At 32.9% G+C, this 19,658-nt stretch overlaps 1 protein-coding gene across 8 annotated transcripts in view; it reads left to right on the top strand.

Moving 5' to 3' along the window:
* LOC147072415 (guanine nucleotide exchange factor DBS-like) overlaps positions 1-19,658 on the top strand; it is a 195,122-nt gene that overhangs the window by 154,798 nt on the left and 20,666 nt on the right. The gene's annotated exons all lie outside the window — the stretch shown is intronic.

Raw genomic sequence — 19,658 nt, 5'->3', positions numbered from 1 at the left:
CATTCTTATCGAAAATACATAGTGTCAACCGCTAAAAATAAAAAAACGTGATTTTTACATGACATTCGAAAAGTGTAGGCATGTGGAATATGATAAAACGTTCAAAACGTCATGCAGGTGTCGATGCAGTGCAGTTCAACGTGAGGTGACCTCGTTGTTGTTTTAGTGATTTCGGTAGATTTTGCCAACTGACAATGTTCGTTTGAAGGTTCAAAGTGTGCCACGGGATGGGAGCATCAGTCTGAAAATATTTTAAACACTAAGACCAATGACATTACACACTTTTCCCCATAGCGCAGATGTGCGCGTGATGGTCCGCGACATGCACCTCAATTTGGTTCGTGCTTAAATGTTTTATGCGTCCAACTATGAATTTACATTCATGCAATTTGCATGCATTCATTCAATGTAATTAAAAAACACTCACATCTCTATTATTTTTGTACCTATTCAACGTAAATCAACCAGAATCAATGTTACATATCTGGTGAGATTTATTTAATTTCATTTACAATCTGTACTGACTTAACACTTTTTTATATTACTTATAAACCGCTAATCGTTAAGTTTATTAACAGGTTTACACGCTTTTTCCGGCTTACATATTTGTTACATTAATCAATCAATTTTATTTTAACGGTAAAAATTTTAATACAGCAGGTATGTGATAAACGTTTACAATTAAATCTAATATGACTGACGGAAGACATCGAATGATTTGTGCGAGAAACTTGAATTGTTTTTTTTTCGATAACGTGTTATAAGTTATAATATAATCGAGTAAATCCTATATTAATACGCGCATCTGGAGAACAATGAATTGTTAAAACAATGCATGGAAAAATACGTGAAAATGAACAAGTTTTTTATCTTCATATAGACTTTATACTTTCACTAAAACATCAGTCAGTTTTAAACAATTCATCCAGCCACTTTGCCCGATGCTTGCATAATAAGAAGAAAGCATTTTTTTTACACATATCGTCGGGGTCATGGGAAAAGTCGTCCCAAATGTTTTGTTTCCACTTTCAAAACTTCAAATCGATTTTGTGACCCAAGATTACTTTTCTTTTTATTTTTGTTTTAGTCTTACACTCTCGTCTCATTTATTATTTCCTTTTCCGCCGATAACTATGTCGATTCAGGACAAAACTTTTGCAATATATCCAGATCTCTTTCAAACTCACGATAGATTGACTAGAATAAATTTTATATTATGCCATAGTCTCTCGGATATTTCGAATATGTATCTATGGTATGCGTAATATTGTTGATAATTTATTTATTACATTTTTTTATATAAATAACGGGTCGCAAAAAACGACTCAAATGGAAAAGAACAAAACTTAAATCCATTAGAATATACCTAAGTAACGACTGTCAAGAAAATACTCAATTACAGATTAAACGATGTTCTGCTTGTTTAGTAATAGTAATGTATCAATTTATTTTCGGGATGACTGTGTTATAATCACAGAACAGATAATAATATAATACCGATAGGCTATATTCAATACGCCGCATGTTGATGCAGGGTTTTGAGTGTGTGAGTGTCACGCATTATGCACGTCCAATAGTGTGTGTAACACATGCATAAACCGAGAGCAGTTTTCAGTATTCGACGCATAACGTATTCTTGACACGTGTTTAAGTTTAACCCGGCTTTTTCCTTACTCGAGTCGGTTACCTGCTATTTATTAGGTATTTCAGTTCCCATTATTTCTGAGTTCCCTGGTTATAATATATATATATAATATTATCATTGTGTAATAATACCCCGTGCGTGCATTTGCTGCTGACAGTGCGTATTATCGTGCAAATTGCAAGTTGCATGTATGAATCAAAAAAAGTTCACAAGTTTCTGAATTTTCACGCGACAATTGATAATTGGTCCGTGCAATATCTGCGCCTAAAAAAACGAACTACACCGCGCAGAAACTCATTTTGAGGTTAACCGATTTTCACGACCTATCAAATAGTACCATACAACGATAACATCGCGTCTCGTTTACTCTTGGAGAATGAGATTGGCGAGACAGTCAGCACTTTTACGTGTAAACAGTCATTATGGCGATAGTTTAAAATACACACTACTGGTGTAAGTAAATCCATGGACGTGTACAGGCGCTATAATGTTACGAATTGAGTTAGGATCATTGCTCGTTTCTTATAATAAAATTAAGGACGTCATATCGAAAGAAAACGTATCAATACTTGGTATTATCGATACCTACTCAAGTATTGAAACTTAAATAATACAAAAAATGCAATATTTTTTTGAAAAACAACAATCAATATACCTATATTATTAAATTTATATAGTCGTGCGGAACGACTATTTAACACAATATGAAGCTAAAATCATTTGTTTCATTAATTAGGTACAAAGGTTTTGAAAATAGAATTGGTTGAATTTCACCCCATGTTTCGTTTTCGACACTTTTTTGACGGTCCTACATTTATTATAATAATAAAAAATAACAATTTTATTTGAATTTTTATTTGCACACAATGTATTTATTTTGTATATGAAAATTATACATAGGTACTATATTTTTACCTATATAATAGACATTACAGAAAATTAAACTGCAACGATTACATAAATAAAGAGAATTAATTATTATTCATTGACACTAAAATATTTTATTTCTAATGTTACCGGCTTCAAACAAGAATACCATCACTTTATGTATGGTTTTATTGCTTGTTTCAATGTGCATACTTAATGCAATGGTATAGATTGGCACCGTCATGCGAAGCAACTACGATCAAGCATTTTTAACTGCCAATAACTGTATGAGAGAGAATGACTTACGATATGAAAGTATGGTAAGCACTAAGCAGGGTAATTATTGTATGTGCATAACGTAAATTGAAATTGTTTTTTTTATTTGTATTGTATCTTAAATAACTAATAAACTATTGTAAAGTAATGTGAACATTGAAGTTAATGGCCCTAACAAACCACCTTCCCTCCCTGAACATCATACTGTGATTGCCCAAATACAGAACAAATAAATTAATGGACTGATATCCTAGATTTTTACACTTTTTAATCATAAATTTTCGGTTTGCATAACTATACGTATTATACATTATGTATGTTACTATATTTTTTTTTAAATAAATAACATTAACAGCGTTGCGCAATGATTTTTTAGGTTTCCCTAACCTGTCATGTTGGTGAGAATCTCGCTAATTAATATTACAGATTTACATTAGTCTGTAAAGAATGACTGACGTTTTATAATACTTAACACGATTTCCTGGTTTGCATAATAATATAGCCGAGAATTCTGAAATAATCGTTATGACCCGCAAATAAGATCAACAGTGTCTGTATTCATTTTAATACCTAGTAATTTTATCGTGGTGGGTGATTGTTCTTATCAATCCTTCTACGTGTTTCTTATGGCAAACACCGGTCCCAATGATACCCAAATACTCAAGAGTAGTGTTGGGTTTCGGGAATTTCCCAACGGGAATTCTCAAGACATTTTCGAGATTTCCATCCTGAATCTCGAGAATTGAAATTTTTAACATTTCTTTATTATCAAATATTAATTGAAAAAACGATTTTCTATATTAAAAAAGTGGACAGAAAACACAAAACGTTCAAAGACTTATCGGGGCATTTAACAGAATTAAGCCAACGTCGACTCAAAATGAGCGCAATTTTTCAACATCAGGGAATTGTGTGTCTCAAAAAATCGTACGCGATCGTCAGACGCAGCGATTGACAGGCTGTGTTTTTTGAAATTCTATTTTAATAATTAGTAATGTTTTGATTTATTTTTGTTTTCCTACTTCTATTTTGTTTGTCTTTTTACATAAATAAAAAAAACATATTTTTTTTGGAATTTGTCTGTTTTTACACTGATTTTAAGACTTTTTTAAGTTTCCCGATATCTCGAGAATTCTCGAGAACTTTTTTCAGGAAATCCCGAATCTCGAGAATTCAAAATTTCATCATTTCGGGAAATCCCGAATCTCGAGATTGAGATTTTCTCGGGAAATACCCAACTCTACTCATGAGATTGAATATTTGTTTTTAGTGCATAGTCCATATTTAATGACAAGGAGAATAGTATCTACAACATTTTCAGTAGAGAAAAACAACGCCATTACTCAACTGACAACAGTGTATATAATCTATGTAATTTTTCCATTAAAAATGAGAAAATGTAAGTTTGTACAGGATTAAATAATAAATTATTCAGAAAAAAAATCTCTATTATGACTATGATTCGCCAATTCGCCACAATACAGTTGCCCTTAGTGAGGCACTGGTATCTCATCCGGGGGTTACGGTTTCGATTCCCGGTGAGGACCATTATGATTTTCTCAAGCCTGCGTATTTCTGTGTTTGTTTCACTGCTACTAATTCAATAATGGTATTGAGCCTGATAGCCTAATGTAGTGTCAATTAAAAGAAAACAAGTTTACTTCAACGTACAATAAATTTATATTATAATACCAAGTCTAGAAAGAACATTTAATAGACAAAAAAATGTCATGATTGGTAATCAAGAAACACCTATAAAACAATAATAATATACTAGAATAAATACGGTGAAAGTAATTTGTTTATGCAACATGAAAATTAAATAATATACCTATAAGTTTAGTCATTCTCGAAAAATAGAATACTAGGTACCTATATCAATTTACTTTCATCCTATTAGCATCAACAAGATAGTTAAAAATCCTACATTTCATACCTTTCACCAAAATCAGGAATAGTTTTTGGCGAATTATTTGTAAGTATAAAAAAATCGGTGTGTGTACTTTATGTACGCGCGTTAGAAGTTATACTTCTATGGCGTAACAAAACAAAGACAAAACTTGTGATAACCTAGATTCTTCGACTAGCTCTTAATTATCTTGTTAAATTACACACGTAAGAAAACGGGCCGCTTATTGAAGCGCCGTTGATTTATTTCTATAAATTTTAACTTATATTACTAAATTATATAATTATTTATCGTTGTTTTTATTTTTAAAGTATTAACTGCCACTATGACGTTTAATCGTTTGTTTTTTTACGTAATTGCAAATGATCGACAATAATAAATTCGCTGCTAGGCAACATAACAATTCTAAACTATAATTATTATACTGTATAATCGTCACGATTGCAGTATCATACTGTGGCGTAAAGGTAGTGCGTTCGGCCGATAACCGAATAATCGGTGGTTCGAATTCAATCGAGTGCGTTTTTTTCGTGTGAAAAAATAAATTATGTATTACATGTCACACGCCAAAAATACACTCTGATCTGATTTCCCACATGCGACAAAAGAAGTATAACTTATGTTCTAATAATTATTGTGCATAATTCAATTATCGTACATTTCTATAGTGAATTAACAAAAAACCAGCATTTTTTTCCTTCGGGATTCCAGCATCGTCTTTTTCGAGTGTTGGAGATCAACTAATTGAGCAGGATTCCGGGATTATAAACCCTAATACGTACCTATATTGTATATATGTACAGAGTTATTCTATTTACGCAAAATGCAACAAAACTAACATAAACTACTAAAATTTATACTGTGGAAGAATGTCTTGAAATCAGAGCCTGAGGCTTCCGCGTACTTTAAACTTCCACTGGTGATCAGTAACAGTAGCATTATATAATATTTCATACGGGAACTTTTTAATAACCAAAGTCATTATCCAATCGTGCAGCAATTTAATCTCCAACCAGAGTAGTTAAATCTGAACCCTACGGATGCTCAACGAATCTAACTGCAACTCGCCATATTGACAGCATCTATATGCATTATTATTTTTGATTAAATGAACGGTTAGATTAGCGGCCGCAGTCTCTCTAATGATAATTTGTATGCAGCTGGCCGGCGCGGTGTACATTTTCTATTCGTACTTGAACTTGGCATTAGAACTGCAGGCTTTTACGGAAGGGCATGCGATATGTAGGCCAAAGAAACTGGTATTAAATGCTACCTTGCAGGATAATCTCGATTTTATAACAGGATTTCTTGGAATAGGTAACTGTAACTTACCTGCATTACAGAATCTATGTTATGTAATACACGGTTTCTGGTTGATTTAATGTTTGTCAACCCGTTTGATGACATAACCGTTCGTAACTGTCACATCTGTATAATAATAATTAACATATTACACATATATATGTCGAACATATTATGTGTCGTACAAAAATAAAGCCACATTGCTAAATACTTACTGTCTTTCGATACCTAGAGTTAAAATATATTTCTACAGAACTCTGTATTACCGTATTTCTACTAAATACCATATAGGTACACTATGTATTTAAATATAATATCTAATAATAACGCAAATAATGAAGTAGTGTAATATTATATTGATCATTTTAGATGTGGAAGTACCTAGGTAGTGAAGAAAATATTGCCAGAATATTGAAATAATTATTGTTTTATGGATCTGACTTCGAAGTGAATCGAAAAACAAAATATCATTATTTATTACGACATTTCAGGTATAAAAAAAACAGATGATTCTCGCTTTTATTGCTTCGATTATATGTTAGCGATGGGTTATAAAATAACCTCTGAAAATTGTATAAATAATGTTCTAGTATACATACTCACTTTTAACGTAATATTTTGATATTTGCAACATTGCAGCACTCCAAGAAAATATTAACTGTCATATAGACAGAATCGAGATGAAATATTATAAAGATTATGTACTATAAATATAGAAATGTCCATTCATTTGGCAATGAAGTATATATTTTATTTGTGAAAGTTTTCATGGACATAGTAGTAAAGGTCTTTTTACATGCTCTATCTATTACAGAAGTAGTTCCCGCAAAAAATATTATGGAAATAAAACTGCACTTTGTTTTGCGAGTAGGCGTTCCTCATAATAGATTAATTTTTGGAGCATTATTTCCGCATATTGCGTTTTAAATTATATTACATGCAACACGCAATCATAAAAAAACTAGGTGTATAGAGTCTCGGGAGTCTAAACATTGATTTATCATGTTTAGGGTATTATAAATAAACAATTCACAACTACTTACAAATTTTTACAATATAATAATTGAGGGTGCCCTTGTTCAAACTTTTATAAAAGGTAAATCGCAAAAATTCTACTGTAAGTGCACATATTGTACGATTGCAAAAGGCCCATAGAAAAGTTGTAATAAATATATTATGTAGTATAAGTTTATCGATATTTTGAAGGAGAAGCATTACCCATTCCTGTTTTTATTTTCTTAACCAGTTTACGTGAAAGTCGTTTTCAAATATCCACAAGGAAGTACGCGTGATTTCGTTATATCATTTGTTTCATATTGCATCACTCATGGCGTGCTGCAGGAGTAAAGGAAAGAATATATTATATATCCCTGCGCTTTAAACAGAGGCGTAGTTCCTCTTGCCGTTGCGCAGTAGACTCTTTTCACTGTATGTGAGTAGTTTGACGAAGAATGGAATTAGTGTACAAAATACGACCAAAACGATGTCGAATGGGAATTTGGCTTTTTCTTTGCGATAGTGAAGACAGGTGTTGTTAAATTTGTAACGAATGTCCTCGGCCGAATATAATATGTTTGTTCAAGTTTTAAAAATATGACCATGGGAGAGTGTGATAATTAAATATTACTGCCAGTTCAATAAGTTTGGTGGATTAACTAAAATAAAACAAAATACACATAAGTATTTAGTATATCATCGACATTGGTGGTTGACTAAATGGTCATTTTCAAAAATATAATATTTTACAGCTATGTATTCCAAAATTACTTACTGGTGAGCCGCGTCGATAGATTGAGAAGTGCACCGCATAATAACGTATATACAGTAAAATTCAAGTATATACTTGAAATCGCGCGATTCGTTGCATTTGGCCTGATAACATGGATATTACAACTATTTTTAACTTGAACTTCCATCTGTAGTTTTGACCACATATCATTTTCTCATTGAGTGTCACCACGAAGAATTCAAAAATGTTTTTTAAATTTACAAAATACAAGTAGGTAATATTTTCAAGTGAATTACGCAAAATATGTGTGCCGCGAAATTATTATGTAGTATGCCGTCACGCAAGAAAGGTTGGGAAGCACTGCTTTATACAAATAATTCGACGATAAAAAATTTTAATTATCAATACATGAAACCTATTCTGATTGTATCATTTACTCAAATACGATACAGTTCGTGTTCACATATGAAATGGTTTTAGTTTTATTGTATTCTGTTTACATTGTAAACTGTATTAAGTACCTATAAGTTATCATAAGTAATGCTTCAAAAATTTCAGTAAAAAACTCGAGTCACTAAAAAACAATTCGTATGGGATAGCACAAAACTTACATAAAAAAAATTAATATCAACTGTTATCAAATTCCATTGTCTCAATATCTTCAACTCTCTCTCTAACAAAAACTTCGTAGATTTCTTGTAAAAAATCTCAATTGAATGTATAATTTATTATTTTATTTATTTTTGATACAAAAAATATGTAGGTACTCCACCCTCTCAAATCACTTCCCGTAGAAATATCTGGGTAGAAATAATATTGTGCGCGTGGCTATCTTGATATTTCATAATATAATAAAAATCGAAATAGCTATCGACTGAAACTTAACCAATAAGCGTGTAGTAATTCAAAATATGTAATCATTTCACTATTTTGACCAAATATTCTTTATTTAATGTTGCAAATTAGTATTAGCCGGCTCGCACATCAAAATTCGTCCGTCTGCAACGTGTCGAATACGTCGACGTGGCGTCATCGTTATTCACAAATATCGTTGCCAAATGGAGCGCTGTAGATTGGTCGATTGCGATTTTTAAGTTTAAAAAAAAACATCTAGTGTTGCTATCAACAAATCGCATGCATCTCGGGGTGTGAGTCGAAAACGCCAGAACGCATACACACACCAACGAATTGGTCATTCCTATAAGGTTTTATGTATGGCTGTGCGGCAGACGAGGCGAGTTTAACTCGACACGACAGTCGATCGGTGGGCTAACCACCAGACGTTTACGATACACGTGATCCTTTCTTAACCCCGTGCGTACCTTACCTCGCCGTATTACATCCGCAGTGGTGCTCCCGCTTTACCTATACCTAGACTGTACAGAATCTACACGCACTACGCGTGGTTATGTTCTCCCACCGGCCATTGCGTCGAGTTTCACTGACTGGCCGTCATAATGGGCGGTGATTCTTATAACATAACATTACAAACTAATATACCACTAAACATTAGCAGAAAATGAATTACACATTATTGCATTCATATAAATCAGCGGTATCTGTATCTATACACATATTTAACTGGTTACTAATTTTGGACACACATAATGCCTCCTACTTTTGTTTATTGTTTTGTATCCGTATTGAGTATCCAGCAACACAAATTCTTTTTAAATACCGTCACCAATAACTTTTTTTCCCTACCGGTGTGTTTTTTTAGTGGATCCATAATATTTAATTTAAAACTTGATAATAAATATAAACATGACGTGTGAATATTGAATTAATCTCTTCTCTGTGGCTAAATCCGCTGGCAAATTATTTTATTGTCGGGATTGGAAAATACCTATCCTACTTTAGAGTTTGAATCAAATATTTACCTAATCTATTTTTCTGCACTTTTTTATACCCTTACCTTTTACATCAATAATTAATTAGAATACAGGTGTCACTTATTTTGTGCAGTCGATATTGCACACAATTTAATATCATTATCATCAACCATGGTTGATCGACTGCTGGATGAAGACCTTAGCTCCTTCCACTCTTCTCAGTCCTTAGTTCGTCGCTGTCAGGTACATGCACCGAAATTATCCAGCGGGTTTGAGGGCGTCCCTGTGATCGTCTAGTGCCCTTTGGATACCACTGTATGACGGCATTTGTTCATCGGTTGTCCGCTCACCGAGCGACATACATGTTCAGCCCATTGCTGTTTCGTCTGTTTGGCGACCTCTATCACAACGCGTACTCATGTCTTTCCGCGTTATGCCCAACTTGCCCCTTTCCATGCAGCGCTGTTACTCGCAATTTTTGGTTTTCTCTTAGATTAAGGGTCCATCTTTGACATGCATACTTGAGCACTGGATGTCACTTCTGAAGATACTATCTAGGAGCCTAAATGCCCTCCATGCCAGTTTGGTACTGCGAGCAATCACGCCATACATACCACCGTCAAATTATATTTTGTCGTCCGAGATAGGCGTAGTTTTGATCTGTTTGATTTGAGTGTCATTTATGAGGATCGCTTTTGATTCAGCAAAGCTATTTTAGGTAAAACATTTCACCGTGGCAAAGTTCGCCGTGAGCTTTCTTATTGAAAAGAGATGACCGTATATTAAACGGTCTCCAATTTTATTAGATTCAATATGAACAACAATTCAATTTCCATAGCTGATTTTGGCAAAATTCATAAATTCAAGAATGAAAACCTAACCAAATCTAACCTAACAAATAATCCAGTATATCGGCTTCTTTCAAAATTTGTTTGCTGCTGGCTTCTTGTAAAGTGTAAACCGACAAGAACCGTGTTTTATTTAGACATGAATTGTATGTAAATACCTACTATACGACTCAAAGAAGTTGGACGTGTGATACGGCGAACTGCATACGTACAAGTTTCCGGACACGAAGCAATTTATCATTACCTCTGTCTTAAATTTAATAATATGACAGTGCTGAAATAATGAAAGATAGAAAGTCAAATGACGTCATAGGTTTTGTAGTTCATATTTGATGTTCGTATCTACTCTGAACTCTATAATAATGATCAGTGCTGTCATCCGTCCGGTATCTTTAATTAAATAAATAAATCATTTCCCATTACATATTAATTAATATATAAGGTTGCATTTTTTTAAATGTATGAAATACATTGCCTATTAAAAATTAAACTGGCGCAATCTTGTTTTTTTTTTTAACAGCAATTCGTCATTTCCTGCATTTTTAGAGGTCAGCGAAAGTCTTATCGCTGCCTTCCAAATAATGTGATATGTAAATTAGGTGGTCATATCGAAATCCTAATGACAAAATGTCAATGTGAAAGTGTCATCATGACGCAAGGTCACTTTTTCTGTTTGTTTCCATTAAAGATGTATGCCACTGCACCATAGCATAACCCCGATACAAATTTAATGAATCATTGTCAATTAGTATGCTGAATGCACCGTCATTAGATTTAAGGATGTAGTTACCTTTAAAAAGATATCGACAGAAATAATTTTATAGTAAATCAATACTAAAAATAAGTTAATGGTTGATTTTAGTGTAATGTTTTCACGGAATATTTAATTCTCAGAATAAAATGAGTTTACATTTAGTTGATTCTGTGATGTCACAATTCCACATCCCCTCTTCGTCACAAATCATCACATTACCCCTCTTTTAGTACTTGACGTTATACCTATATGGACGACGCCTAAAGCGATAAACCAACGCTATATCCAGTGATGGCAAATATCTTGGAATGGCATTAGTAGGAAGTTGGCAAACCTGCATATCCCGTGCATCATTGACAGCCTTCTTCACAGCTTAAGGCGAAGTCTTCACTGAGCCTTTTTTAAAGAGGCACCTAGCGGAAAAATACGAAGCTTGCAATTTGAGACATTTTTTTGATAATTTACAATTTCAACTGTATTAATGAATAAATATGTATCTGAAAACATTAAAAATAAAAATATTTTTTATTTTAAGTCAAAGACAAACTTACAATTGTAAAAAATGTAATAAAATGTGAATTTGTTCTATCGGTCCGCACCCTATTATTACATATATTTTATGGTCATATTTATTATTAAAATTTAGTTTATTAAGTTTTCTAAGCATCACCTAAGCGATTTTTGACATTTTCATAGTTTTAATATTTTTTATATCTATTTTAAAAAACATCGATTTTTATAAAAAATATAAATGTGTATAACTTGAAATCCTTTTTATTTATATCAAATCAATTATTTTTATAAATATAAATAAAATATTTATATTAATATATTATATAAATATATGTAATAATAGGGTGCGGACCGATAGAACAAATTCACATTTTATTACATTTTTTACAATTGTAAGTTTGTCTTTGACTTAAAATAAAAAATATTTTTATTTTTAATGTTTTCAGATACATATGTATTCATTAATACAGTTGAAATTGTAAATTATCAAAAAAATGTCTCAAATTGCAAGCTTCGTATTTTTCCGCTAGGTGCCTCTTTAAAAAAGGCTCAGTGAAGACTTCGCCTTAAATTGAAATTCTTCTTGACATGCCCTTTCGGCGGGCGACCTTCGTGTTGTTTGCCACCTGGAATAAATTTAAGTTTCTGAGGTATTTTGGAATTATGTATGTTCAATAAAAAAAGTTACACTCTTAAATCTTGTGAATTATTCGATAAATAATAAAAGTTTAGCTATTTACGTAGTTCGTTACCCTCGTGTACATCTGTGAAAAAATATTGCGGTGACTCCCTTCTGCGATGGTTTTTACCACTTGTCTTACCAATGAAAAACTAGAACAATAGGTCAACGACATTATTGCCATGTACCTATTACTGACATTATTACTTGATATTATTATGACATAGGTAAATAATCATAACGATGCTAATATTTATTTTGTGTTGTGGTAGCTGGTAAAATAAATAATTATTACGTTGGTATACCTATTTAAAATCATTTTGTCAACTAAATAATAATATTTTATATTCGATTTCGATTCAAATTTGGAAACTCAATATTACAGACCTACAAACTTATCTGAAGATTGGGATGGGGGAGCCACTGTCGAAAACTACCCAATCAAGACTCGTAACTGGACAAAATCTGACATTCAAATGAAATTTTCAAAATGGCGTCCTATGGTAGGTAGTTTATAGTTCCATTTTTTGGCCATTCTACGGATAAGTTTGTAGGTCTGTATGTTCTGATGCGTGAAGGTATTGATAAATCATTAGTCAAGCTCGAATATATTATTACGTACTTACATTAATTTGGTTTTCTGCATAACCACGCGACACATCGAAAAAATCCTGTCACTCGCCAGTCGTATTGTATCTTTCCAGATCATCCATTTAAAAAATCTTCTCGAATAGGAACGTGTCATATCAGTTCTCAAGTTTCAATGCGTGACTTCTATAATATTTTCCCTCGCAAACTCTTTACTTGTGCCAACTTAATAACATTGTAGGTATTGCGTAATAACACTACGTTCAATAAACAAATTAGCAATATTATTATCTTGTACCGCTTCATGAGGTAGATATTTATAAACAGCTCGCTAGAATTATTGTAGTGTCCGTGTAACGAATCCGTAATCCGTGTTATTACAATTATTGTAGGAATTGCCCTCTTTCCGTACTTACCGTGAATTTGTAATTTGCTCTACATTTTCAATGCTACGATTCGTCATGTACATAATAATATGGACAGCATAATCCTTGCTACACAGTAAAGTTAACTTAATAATTTGCATCTAAAAATATATCACTCACAAACAACACAACCAATGTTAAGAATGGTTAAGAATCGTTACAAAAATGTGTAATAGATTAAGTTTTTATATATTATGAAATTGAAGCTGACGCACCATTGCCCGGGCTAATGATTAGCTGCAAGACAATTCGCACTGTAAATTCATCTATAGCAAATACACGTGTGTGCATTCTAACTCGCATATGTGTGCTGTTGTCCTTTAAAGTTTGTGCTTCCCTACCTCCAGGCCGAATTAGTAATAAGCATTAGTATTAATTCGGCATGTTGCCACGTGTTGGTATTAGTGCGAGTACCGAGTACTAATGATTAGTACTAAGCCCGTGTAAATAAGCCTTTACCCTATTTCACACTATACGGTTAATGCACGGGTTTTTTCCGCCAAAGCTCAGTTTGTGGTTCAGTGTTGTCGATTTAAAACCGTCTAATGTGAAAGCGTGCATTATGCCGGGTCCACACTAGCAACATGTCGCGCGACAACCTCTGCTGTACGGCATCGTTTCGGTTTTTAACCGTCGCTGTGTAATGTGAAAAGGGCCATGCTCTTTTTTCACGCCACTAAAAGAATGTCGCCGTTCGATTTTTTGCCGTATGGTGAAAATCGTATAATGTAAACGGAGCATTAAGCGCCCTCGACGGGTGAGTGGTAACGTATCCGTTTATAAAGTCATGTGCAAATTTACGTGTTGGTTTTCAATGTGGGGACCTAATGGGTCGAACTTGAACAGATATCTAACATAATTTTCTCGTAAAAAGAACTATCTGGAAACATCTTCGTCCACATCGGATTGTAACGTCAATGGAAAGCTTAATTTCGACATGTTCGCTTGGCTAAATTAAAGTATATTGACAGCGAAATAAAACCACTTTACGTTTAACATTTTATCACGTTTAGATCTATTTTTACGCAAGCAGTCACAGAAACCCTACATATTATGCTGTTTGCCGTTGTATCATAATGTTTAAATTAATTCAAAATTCATAACACGAACTTTAAAAAACGAGTTTAAGCGCACGTTTATAAAAAAATCTATAATTTATTCAGAAAGCCTACTTACTTTTTAACACCGTGTATTTATGTATATATTATTTTATCTTAGTACGTGATTCATAGCCCGAAAGCTAATCTTTGTGAATATATTTTTATCGTTACTACAATTACTATGTGTAGGCTATGTATATTTATTATTAATTATTATAAACACAAACACTTCTGCCGTAGTTTATTAATATTATATATTATTATTATCACTTCAGTCACGTTTGCCACTGAAGATAATAATTATAGTCATTTATTTACCTATTCAATACCTACATAATAGTATTGTTTAGTAATAAAATAATAATAAAGAAATAACTACTCGACTCGACAGGGATTTTATTAAACTGCTATTCCAATCAATAATCATACACTCAGGGAACTCAGAAATAATGAAAACTGTCATACCTAACGGGTAAGGAGAAGCAGGCAACCGATCTCGAATAAGGGAGAATACGGGATAAATTTAAACACGTGTCAAGAATATGGCATACATCAAATACTGACAACTGCTCTCGGTTTATGCATTGATGCTCATTTTAATATTGGTGTATTACACACGCTATTGCGCGTCTATAATGCGTGTTTCATTTTAGTAGGACACTCACGCATTCAAAACCATGTTTCAAAATTGAATGTATTGGTATATGGAATATCGGAATTCTATTTATTATCTGTTCTGTGCATACACTAATATCCGAAGATACGAACGTCGTAATGTAGTCGGGATTTTAACCCCGGATAGAAATTTCAATCCTGCGATTCCGGGATTAAACAAAACCCAGTGAAACTCTGGCTATTTTTATTACTGTGTGCTCCGACGTGAATAACAAAAAATATATTAGAAATTTTCCACTTCGTAGCATTTTCTCGGTTGATAATTTTATTTAGTACCTACCTACGTACTTAACAATAGCTTATGGTCCTTGATGTTGTAGGTTAAGAGCATCTCCAGAAAAGTAGTACCTATATAATAACATAATATAGGTAGATATTTAGTTCCTATTAATTGCTTATATATATTTTTTTAAATATATTAGCGTTCATCAAGGCTGCGGTGAGTGACGTCCCGTGGGGGTAGGCAGATTGAGCGTTGCTTGGGGGCGGCAGTTACTCGAAGGGCGGCAAATCGAGGAGAATTATTTGGTATATATAGACATAGCTAAAATTATTTTGTTTACATGCCTACAATAATAGCATAGTAAAAATGGTGTGGAAATAATAAATCTGTGTTTTGCTAAATTTAATGGAACAAACCAAATGTGTAAATAATATAATAATTATGTCAATACAAATGCAACAATTATTATAATATGCGAATTAAGTAGCATTGCAAAAGTACACAATAAATAAAATTAAATAACAGCTTTTAGTCATTTAGTGAGAGGAGGATCATTATAAAAAGTCCAACAGTAAAATCTGACGGGATAAAAAAAAATATCTCGCACAATTTCTAGTAGTAGCTGCACTATTTTATTAATTTTTTTCTTGTTCATTATTTAAATTACAGGCGACTTGAGTGCGTATCGACAAAGTCGGGGTATTACGGTGCATTAATTCATTATACTATTAACATAGACAGATAATATTTAATTATATACCTACCTATACTATCACATGAATAAATTTATTAATATTATGATTTAAACATATATTTAAGATTTAATGATTTACAATAAAACCTTCCTCTGCCAAACAAAAGCTTCTGTAGTTTCCTTACCAAAATTGTTGAATTGTGTTCCAGTTTGACGTAAATGCAATTTTTCTGTGGAAAATCAACGTTTGTATGAATTTTTATAAACTCTGTGAGTCCTTTTTGCTTCACTTTCATATGGTCAAGTTCCATCTCTGTAGAAGAATGCTTTCTAAAACAAATCCCGTCATGATCAGCACTTAGACCCAATGTGGTTCTTTGTGATCTCCTGGATACGTCTCCACTCCTCTCTGTATACCACAAACTCCCATAGCCTCAGCCTAAGTGAGGGTTGGCGAATCTTGTCATGCTTAGGTGTGAAAAAAACTAAAGAAATATTTAAAATAATGGGTGCGTGCCAAGGTATTCACTATTTTGTAAGGTGATAAGAACTACTAAAATTCCATGAAGTTTTACATCTGCAATAAAATTGTTTCCCGTACCAGCAGAATTTGTTCACCACAGCTGGCACATGTGATGTATCTTTATACATAGTCAAACTACCTCAGTCTTAACTCTGGATCTCCAGGTCCTCCTTGTCCTGTCCGATCTATTGAAGAAGAGCCTATTGGGTGGTTGGACATCTTTTATCATCAAAACGTGGCCTACTCAAGATAGTCGCCCACTTCACTTATGCGACGACATGAGGTCATGTAATCTGAATATATGCACCATAAATAATTTATCCCTCGATTATTTATTAGGAATTTTATAATAGCTGCTCCAGGAATCTCCAATTATTAGTATGCCAGGAATATTAATTTAATAGTACCTTCGGGGGTTAAATCGTTTAGGAACCCCACATTTTTGAAGACGAGTCGATGCAATGATGTTAGAGGCGTGGTTGTATGGTACGCGACCCGCGATGCAAAGAGCCCTGCGGATGTGGATATACCTGACTCACATTGAAGAGGTGCGACACTTCGCGAGAATTAATATTTTTTAGTTCAGTTAAAATGGCCAATATATTTTTTGTATTCCACCGTTGACTTATTCCACAATACAAAGGTACATACTATTTCAAAACTATTTTCAAATTATATTTACATTTCTCTAAGTATGTCTATTAATAAGAAAATAATAATTTAATTAATATTTTTTTAGTGTTACGAATACTGTCCAACAAGATCTTCTTGGCTACGTGTTAAAACTGTGTACTAACAAACTCCTCCCATTTTCGATTATAGCGCCTTCCGGTTAGCGATGAGTTATCCACGTGTTAAAACTGTGAACTAAACAAGCTCTTCCTATTTATCGACGACAACGACTTTCAGCTTGTGCCTAAATCTTCTTGTTGGACAGTAGGTAGGACAAGTCAGGCCAAAGCATTTAAATGACATACTATCTACGATATATTATTAGGGTGAGTCTTGTCGTAGTATAGATACACCTATAATTTATTGATTGTACTATTAGTGATAGGGGTTTTTTACAAACACTCCAACTATTCATAATTTAAATTCTAATTCCATCAAGTACCTTCGGTCGATAGTATTAATATTCATAGTTTGTTGGTTTTATTTTTATTGTGATCCTTGACTTAATAGGTAGATGATAAAGTTTTTACCTTCTTTATTGTATTAATTTGTTATATAGGTAAGTTAGAATTAATTGTATTCATTGCTAGTGTGTATTTACCTTTTGGTGAGAGTGCACATAGTGCGTGATGATGCCGAAAGGCGAAACCCGTGTCGCAAAAATCGACTCAAATGGAATAGTTCAAAACTTAAAACCATTAGAATTCAAATTCCATCAAGTGCCTTCGGTCGATAGTATTAATATTATATACGTTGCTATGAAAATAGTAACAGTTTAATATTATATTTATACCTACTACACATGAGTACTATTTAGATACACAATTTTATTGTAATCCAATGATAGCATAACATTTCATACAAACAGGCAAATGTTTGAATCCCTTTTCACGTATAAATAATATGTAGGACTGTTGTAGGTGATGTAAAAACTGCTCACACTTCGTTTTTTACTTAGGGAAGTACAAATTAATATCAAGTTACTTTAATTATTCTCATCACCTCAATAAACTGCTTTTATTTTAGAACAAATTTAAATAGTAGGTAGGTACTTATTAAAATTGAAAAGGCTTTGGCAATAATTATACTGCGTTGTAAAAGTTTGGTAGTATTAATAATGACGATAACGAAATAAAAGTAGCTTTTGCACTATTTGTGGGGAAAATTTATTATATAGCTCGTGTTTATTCAACGTGAGCACCATTTCGGTTTAATGGCACGCGAGTCACCTATAATAATTTTATTTTCAGTGATGTCCCCTAGGGGTGCGCACCTGGTCGTAGACTGGGTTGTTATGAATCAGCTACCTTACGACGTACCGGTTGTTAATAATTTTACCTACGTATTTATATATTCATCATAGTTAGTTTGAACGTTTCATTTGTAGTAGGTAACGAGGTAGGTACATAATATGTCTTAATGGTCATTTGGAACATATCTTTCTCAAAACTGTTTTTGAAACTGCTTATTTGTATGTAATAATTCACGTGTAAGTAGGTAGGTAGGTACATTTAGAGCTTGTGATTTCTAGACTTTTTTGAAATACTCTAGAATTCGAGAACTCTCGAATTCTAGAATATTTGTTTTTTTGAGAACTCTCCATGCCAAAACAAAATTTCATCGGGAAATTCACAATAGATATTCATACAGAATCAAAAGTCAAGAGATTTTTTCCCAATATAATTGGCAGCTTTCTTCTATTTATTTTTGCCAAGTAACAATTTTTCGAATTCTCTAATTTCTCGAGATTTGAGACTAATATTTTCTGAACCTCTAGGTAGGTACATTAAAAATAGCAATAAAAATAGCGACCCGGTTAATGATTATTTCAGGGGACATCACTGAATATTTTTCTGTAAGTACTTACCTATAGCTGTTTTTATTGTAAGAAACAGCTGTCTTTTGTAAAGGAACTTGCGTTGCCTGTATTCCCCCGACTCAAATGCCCCATGCCAAGGAATTTATTGAAGTTTCTTTGAGTTTATAGAAAATATCCTTTACGAAAATATCTCAGCTATCCACGTACCTAATAGTCATTATTTTATTATTTAGTTATAGTATTTTCGTGACACATGAAAATGAACGATCCAATTTACGCGGTTTACAAAAGCGGACATCGGATATTTAAAATGTTCCCCAGGTCTGAGAAAAAGGTCAGAGTTTTGCTTTTTTAAAAAGACATTGTGCAACTTCGATGCAACTGCCAAATACATAACCTCAAAACTGCATCCTTGCTGTCAAAATGTAAAAGGATATTTTTCCAATTTATTATTATTATGTTGATATCATGAAAATGATATCAACATAATAATAATTTATGCATTATTTAGTTGTGAAGCATAACACATTTTGACATGGTACCTATATTTAATATTATTTATGGCCATATTTTATATTATCTAGA

This window comes from Rhyacophila brunnea, unplaced genomic scaffold (assembly GCF_057557595.1).
Source record: "Rhyacophila brunnea isolate RB1 unplaced genomic scaffold, BYU_Rbru_1.0 scaffold_2, whole genome shotgun sequence".
NCBI lineage: Eukaryota > Metazoa > Arthropoda > Insecta > Trichoptera > Rhyacophilidae > Rhyacophila > Rhyacophila brunnea.
Note: the sequence above shows the minus strand (reverse complement) of the source record. Positions and strands in the feature narration are given on the sequence as shown.